Raw genomic sequence first — 7814 nt, 5'->3', positions numbered from 1 at the left:
GGGCATAGCTGCCTCCCACTGTACTATCCTTCCGGCCCCAGTTATTTGCGTCTCCTGTCCTAAAAGCACCCCTAAAGATTTGGGAGCTCAGACAGACTGTTGTTTCCTCTAGTCGATTACTTTTAGGGATTTCCCCAGGACCTACCAGGGGGCCAGTCTGTGAAACTGCTCTAAGTCGCCCTCATTTATCTCCTCCTCATCTTTCCTGGCTCCCAAGAGCAGCTCCGGGGGCCGGAGCAATTGTACAGTGGGGAGAGCATTTGCCTTGCATGTGGCCGACCTGGGTTCGATCCCTGGCTTCCCCGAGCTGCCCAGGAGTGATCCCCAAGTGCAGAGCCAGGAGTAAGCCCTGAGCATCGCCCGGTGTGGCCCCCAAACAAACCAAGCAAACAAACAAAAACAGCTCCTGTGTTCCGGGCAGCCGCCACTAGCCCATGTGTGTGTGTGGGGGGGGGGGGGGCAGTGCAAGGAGCCCCCTTGCCGCAGAGCCCAGGAAGACTGGGCAAGCAGCTCCAAGATCCGAGCTCCGAGGGGATTTCCAGGTACCACCTGGAGCCTGGGCTGAGCTAGTGTCTGTGAAGGGCTGATGGGAAACGGTTCCAGCCTTCCTAGGCTAAGAGGGGCCGGTGCAGCCGCGACTGTGCCACTGAAAACAGCCACTTGGTGAGCAGAGAAGATCATTCCCTTCCTCTAGGGCTGTCGGCAAAGGGGCAGGTGCTGGATTTCCCCCGCAGGCCAGCCCCGGTCCTGGAGGGCAGGAAGACCAAAGTTCCAGAAGTCTCCGTCTTTGTTCTGGAGCCAGGACGGGCGCTAAGGGCACAGGCCCAGGGGCGCGGCTGGCCTTCGGCAGCAGACAGGCGTGTGTGAGAAGCCGGAGGGGCTCACCTACAGCAGGAGCTCCGCCGTGGGTGCTCGGAAAACATTCCTGTCAAGCTGAGTGTTGAGTCTTGAAACTCAGCGTGCTCGACTCTTGACATAGCTTCAAGATGACCAGATGGGGGCCGGAGAATGCTCCGGGCACATGCCTCCCAATGAGGGCTTGATTCCCGGCACCGTAGGGTCCCCCGAGCACAGCTGGGTACAGCCCTGGAGCCCAGCAACATCCAGGCGGCCCAGGTGGGCCATTGCACCACGGGACCAGAGCAGCTTAGAACCACTGGCCGGGTTGACTGAGAATTCCCGTGGGCACCCCTCCCCCTTTCTGAGCACTGTATGTGGAGAACCCTCCAAAACAACAGAATGACCAAATGCCTGAAAAGAGCAAGGTTGCTGGCACAGGAGAGATAGTACAGCGGGGGGTAGGGGGTGGAGGGTGTTGGCCTGGCACGCAGCCAACCTGGGCTCCATCTCCGGCAACCCACATGCTTCCCAGTGCCTGCCAGGAGTCAACCTTGGCTGACTGACTGACCTTGACCTTGACCGACCTGGTGCTGACCAGGTGTGGCCCCAAAACAAACAAAGCAAAAAGTTGTAGATGGGGGGCTGGTGCGATAGCACAGAGGGTAGGGCGTTTGTCTTGCACACAGCCGACCCGAGTTCGAATCCCAGCATTCCATATGGTCCCCTGAGCATCGCCAGGAGTAACCCCTGCGCATTGCCGGGTGTGACCCAAAAAGCAAAAAAAAAAAAAAAAAGTTGCAGATGGATAACAAGGAGAGGCTGGGGAGAGATTTGTGGGTGACCCTTTTGGGGAGGGCCTGGGGAGCAAGGATTGATGTTAGGGTCCCCTACCCTCACCGGAAGCCCTTCTATCTTGATAATAAGGGGGGCACACCCCATGGGCCCCTGCTCTCCCAGCTGCCCCGGTGTTTGCTCAGGAACAAAGCGTGCGCCGGGGGGCAGAGATGGGACAGCGGGTGTCCGATGACTTTGTGCAAAGGCTTCAGGCGAAGGCTGAGCAGGGGGCAGAGGAAGGCTCATTCGTCACCCCTTAAGCTCCCCAAGTGTCTCCGCATGCCGCAGAAGAGCTGGGCGGGAACCTCTTTCCCCCCTTTGTGCCAGTCTCCGCGGTGCCCCTCAGTACCCCGTGGCAGCAATAACTACGGGGAGGTGCCAGGGGACAGCCAGTGGGCGCGCCTGGCGGGGCAACTCTCGCCCCTGAAAGAGGCCAAGTGCCCTGGGTGTGGAATCTCAGGCTCGCTTGGTGCCCTCAACCCTTCTGAGGCTGCTGGGCACCCCTTAGTGGCCCTTAGGACGTCCTCTCGCTAAGTGGAAGGTCAGCAGCAGAGGCCGGGTGGACTCTGGAGTCAACGGCGATTCGTATCCCCAGGGCCCACGAACGCCCTCAAGGGACACTCCAGGCCCATCACAGTAGCTCAGGGCGATACTCTGGGGTACTAGAGCCCCAGGGCTCAGGGGGATGGGTGAGAGGCCGTGCTTCTCCAGATCCCGTCAGCAGAATCTCGGGGAGAGCTGGGGCGGGAGGTGACTGAGTCGGGGGTCTTCACCCCCCTGTCCATGGCCCCGTGCCAGCGCCCGGGTGGAGGAGGGCTGGAAGCCCTCTCCACGTGAGTTCTGACTGCGGCCCAAAGACAACCCTCTGAAGGCCAGACAGCACCCACAGGTGTGAAAGGCTGAAGGATGCTGAGCTAAGTCGCCCTTGATGAACTGGTTATGATGAGCCTTGTGCCAGCCCTCCGCCCACGCCAACCCATCTCCCCTCAGCTCCACAACCCACGGGAGGTGGATGTGATCCAAGAAAATGGAAGAAATTCAGACGAGGCCCCAGAAAATGGAAAATTGTAGTTGTCTCGCTCCCGAGGTCACACACGGTCCTGCGGCACGAGCCCAGGGGGAATGGAACCGATAGTGAATCTGCATCTGGAACAAGTTCCCACCCCCCTACACACACACACACACACACACACACACACACACACACACACACACACACGACACACACACACACCCCTGGCCCCTCATTGTTCAGGGGCAAGGCCAGGAGAGAACCCCTGCGCCTCTCCTTGACACCATAACACAGTATCTTTTATAAAAAGGTCAAAAACCTTAGGGGAGGGGCTAGAGCGATAGCACAGCGGGAAGGGCGTTTGCCTTGCACGCAGCCAACCCAGGTTCGATTCCCAGCATCCCATATGGTCCCCCAGCACCACCAGGAGTAATTCCTGAGTGCAGAGCCAGGAGTAACCCCTGTGAATGCTGGGTGTGACCCCAAAAGAAAAAAAAACACTGTAAACATGTAAACATTGTCATCCCGTTGCTCATCGATTTGTTCAAGTGGGCACCAGTAACGTCTCTCATTGAGAGACTTACTGTTACTGCTTTTGGCATATCCAATATGCATGGGTAGCTTGCCAGGCTCTGCTGCGTGGGCTCGATACTCTCGGTAGCTTGCCGGGCTCTCTGAGAGGAGCGGAGGAATCGAACTCAGGTTGGCCGCATGAAAGGCAAACGCCAACCACTGTGCTATCGCTGGGGGCCAGAGAGATAGTACAGTGGGTAGGGCATTTGCCTTGCATGCAGCCAACCTGAGTTCAATCCCCAGATGGTCCTCAGAGCCCACCAGGTGTGATCCTGGAGCACACGGCTAGGAGTAAGCCCCGAGCACAGCAGGGTGTGGTCTAATTACTTGAGAATACATTGTTAAAAGGGATTCCCCCAAGCACAAAGCTCCCATACATTTGTACCCCTAAGATCAGCCTACCACATTCGTCAATCCCAAGAACTAGCGTAGGTCCAGTGGCCGTTACTGAGGACACTGCCAGCTTCCTCCGAGTTTCCTTTTTCATTCACGTGCTTGTACCCTGCCGGGATTCCGTCCAGGAAGGCACCTGGCATATTACCTTAGTATTCTTTTCATCTTCCCCTTTGCTCATTCCGAAGCAAAGGGGCCTTCACGGCTTGGCCATGTTCATGGAAAGGAAGTGGCCCCACCAGGCAGAGTGGCAGGACTGCTGGACAGACCCCTGGACTTTCTGTCCCTCGGCAGAGAAGCCCCGCGCAGACCAAGTGGGAGCTAGGAGCAGAGACCAGAATCTGTGCCGAAACAGAGCTAAACCTGGAAGCTACGAGTGCTGGAGGCCCCCAGAAAGTTGGGGGTCTCTCCTCGGCAGAGAGTCACTGCAAGGGCAGAGTGAGCCGGGCTGGTGTGGCAGGGACCCACGGGTGAGCAAGGCGCCACCCATCGTGGGTTTTCCACATGGGGTGATGAATCTCGCCAATTAAACATGTCACAGCTGGGCTTGGGAGCCACAGATGAAAACAGGAAAGATAATTACTTCCACAGCACGCCTCCTCAGGAATAAAAAGACCAAACCTACATAGCCAGAAAAATGAATGAATCACGCAGACACAAGCATGGGAGAGGACAGGGGGAGAGAGAGGAGAGGGCGAGAGGGCGAGAGAGAGAAAGAGAGAGAGAGAGAGAGAGAGAGAAAGAGAGAGAGACAGAAAGAGAGAGAGAGAGAGAGGGAGAGAGAGGAGAAAGAGAGAGAAAGAAGAGGAGAAAGAGGAGAAAGGAGAGAGAAGAAGAGAGAGAAAGGAGAGAGGGGAGAGAGGGAGAGAAAGAGAACTTTATAGATTTGGAAACCTTGTCTTATGTCATTTTCACCCAGACTGGTGAAACATGTGACAATCACATGTTTAGCCATGCCAAACATGTGATTGTCAAAGAAAGGGAAGTGGGGGCTGGAGTGCTAGCACAGCGGGGAGGGCGTTTGCCTTGCACGCAATCAACCTGGGTTCAATTCCCAGCATTCCATATGGTTCCCAGAGCACCGCCAGGAGTGGTTCCTGAGTGCAGAGCCAGGAATAACCCCTGTGCATCGTCAGGTGTGACCCCAAAAAAGTAAAAAAAAAAAAAAAAAAAAAAGAAAGGGAAGTGGAATTGGTCTTTCTGCTCAAACCAGGGGTTCATTTCTCTGATTTTTGCTTTTTTGTTTGTTTGTTTTTACCACCCTGAGGATGCTCCTGGGCTACTCCTGGCTCAGTGCTCAGGAAACTGCATGGTGCTGGAGTTGGAGGCTGGGCCTCCCACATGTGAAGCCTGTGCACCGGCCCTTTGAGCATCTCCCCAGCCCTGAAAATGGGGGTTTGGGGGATGGTGGGGGGCGTGAAAGATCCTGTCATCTAAAGATTCATTTGCAGGAATGGACAGGGACCCTGCGTTGGTCCGTAAATGACAGCACTGCTATGACGCAGATTGAGGCTTCTGTGACCAGCTAACCAGGGCTCCCGCGAGGCTGAGCACCTCGGGGAAAGTCTCTGCGGAGTCTACACTATTTGGGGCGCGACTAGATAGGCGAGGGCCTGACCCGCATGGGACCCCAATATGCCAGCGGGGCTCCCTTCTTCCTGCTGTACGGCCTCCTTGCAGCAAACCAGCCTCCTTACCGAGCTCTGAAGCGAGTATGTGACAGCTAACAGGCCCTGGCTCTTGGGGACCGTGCATATGACTAGCATGCTGGCCAAGCTGTCTGCAGCGTCACGGCTCACAAGCCGTCCACAACAAGCAGGACACCGGCCACCCGTCACTTCTTTGTTTTCTAGGACTATAATTGACAGCAGCCGGACCTGTGCTTAAGAATGAGCCATGGCCCCGCCCCTGGTGCCTGATTGGCCATTCCCGGAACTAACCCACCACTCTGATTTGTTACACAAGAAAAGCGGATATCCTAAAGACCAATCAGATCATCTCTGATATGCACCGTCGGATAATATATATAGAGGTCCCTGCCCCACTTCCCAGAGAGAAAGTGACTCTTGTGTTTTGATGTGAGCATTAACACAGTGGTGACATGAATGACTGTCGTTTCACCTGTTGGATCATGATCCCCCTGGTGGGGGCAGGGACCCCGGAACCCCTCACGGTCAAGTCGACTTTTCATCCTCGCCTCTTGCGCAGTGTAGCGTGAGAAACTCAGAGAGCGCCCTGAAGGCTGTAGCATCAGGGGGGTTTGCCCCAGCCTGGACCCCGATTCTAGAATGTTCTCTCACGTGAAAACCCTGTGAACGTGGTATCTTAAACCTGCTATCTACCTATTACCAGTCAGTTACGGAAGGAGGGACCCCAGCTGCGTTCTCCTCCCCACAGTACAAAGGGCTTCTTTGTGCTCTGGCCGGGGGCACTGTGCTAGGAGCGTCACGCCCAACAATGCCTGGGGGAGGATGCGGTCCAGGGATTGGATCCCGGCTTCCCACATACTTTGCCTGTGATCAACACACTGAGCTCTTTCTCGGGCTCTACGCAAAGGATTTCTTAGAATAAACAGATTATGAAAAGTCCACTATTTTGTTATTAAAATAAAGGTAGGTTTAGGGGCTGGAGTGATAGCACAGCGGGTAGGGCGTTTGCCTTGCACGCGGCCGACCCGAGTTCGAATCCCAGCATCCCATATGGTCCCCTGAGCACCGCCAGGGGTAATTCCTGAGTGCAGAGCCAGGAGTAACCCCTGTGCATCGCCAGGTGTGACCCAAAAAGGGAAAAAAATAAATAAATAAAAAAATTCTATCCTATAAAAAAAAATAAAAAAAAATAAAGGTAGGTTTGTAGTTTTGTGGTTTCTGCCTTGAGGATGAGGTGGTTCCTGGTCCCTCTCTTCATTCTGGGGCAGGGACCACCCCCACTTTTTCAGAAACCAACACTGTCCTCCCCTCGCACCTGCAAGGCACAGCGACTTGGAGGGGGGAATGCCCCAATCTGGGTGCTGTGTCATACAGGTCCTGCAGGGACCTGATCTGAGGGCTGGGGGGGTGGGTGCCTCGGGAGGCCCCTGATCCGGGCCTGTTTGCGGACCCCCCTGTCTACTCAAGGTGCAATTTGGAATTTTCAAAGCCCACTTGGCCTGTCTCCCTAAGTGTGTCCTGGATGTCTGGGAGACACCGCCTGTTTCCAAGGCTCCTTTCCAGGGGATGCTGATTCTCAGGCTGGGGTGAGGGGGGCCCCCACTCCTTCGATTCTGCCTAAACTGCGCCCCAGTTCCGCTGCTGCCAGGGAGTTTAAATCAGCTCTAATTTAACAATCAGCGCATCTGAGCACACAACTGCCATCTCCTCGGCTGACAAACCCCACTCCTTCAGAAAAAGGATTTCCAAAGCTGAGCAGTTCGTTGATCAAAAGAGTTTTCTTTCTTCTTTCCAAAAACAAAGTAGCTGAAACTTTTAAAAATCCTTGAGGACAGCACAGCCAGCCAGAGAGAGAAGATGAACCTCAGTGGGATCTTCTCGGGCAGAACCCGGCGGCTGCCAGCAGGGGGCCCCGGCGCCCCACTGAGCAGTCTGGGCTTTTGAGAACCGAGATAACGAACACTCACCTTCGCAGATGTCACTGGGCTCCACGCTGTTCGCCTTCCCAGAAAGTTCTCGCCAGCACGTTTCCAATCAAGAAGAGGACAGGCATGGCGCTGGTGCCCATGCATTGGTGAGTGCCCAGTGTGCCCTGGACACTGGCCCCACAGAAACACACAGTCACACACGCACACCTACTGATACCACACACTCATACACACATATGCTCACACACACATTCATGCACATGCTTACATACATACACACACACTAAGACAACACACACATACATACACTCTTGCTCACACGTATTCATGCATGTGCTTATATATATGTACACACCCTAATGCAACACACGCTAACACTTAACATTCATGCACATGCTTATATACGTATACACACACTAAGATAACAAATGCATACACTCACATGCTAACTTGCGTATATACACTTACACATGCATACAGACTTGCTCACACATATTACATGCTTACATATATACACAAATACAATACCTGCACACATACACTCATGCTCCCATTCATATGTATAGTTATATACATTTATACACA

The sequence above is a fragment of the Sorex araneus genome, chromosome 3 (assembly GCF_027595985.1).
Source record: "Sorex araneus isolate mSorAra2 chromosome 3, mSorAra2.pri, whole genome shotgun sequence".
NCBI classification, from domain to species: Eukaryota; Metazoa; Chordata; class Mammalia; order Eulipotyphla; family Soricidae; genus Sorex; species Sorex araneus.
Note: the sequence above shows the minus strand (reverse complement) of the source record.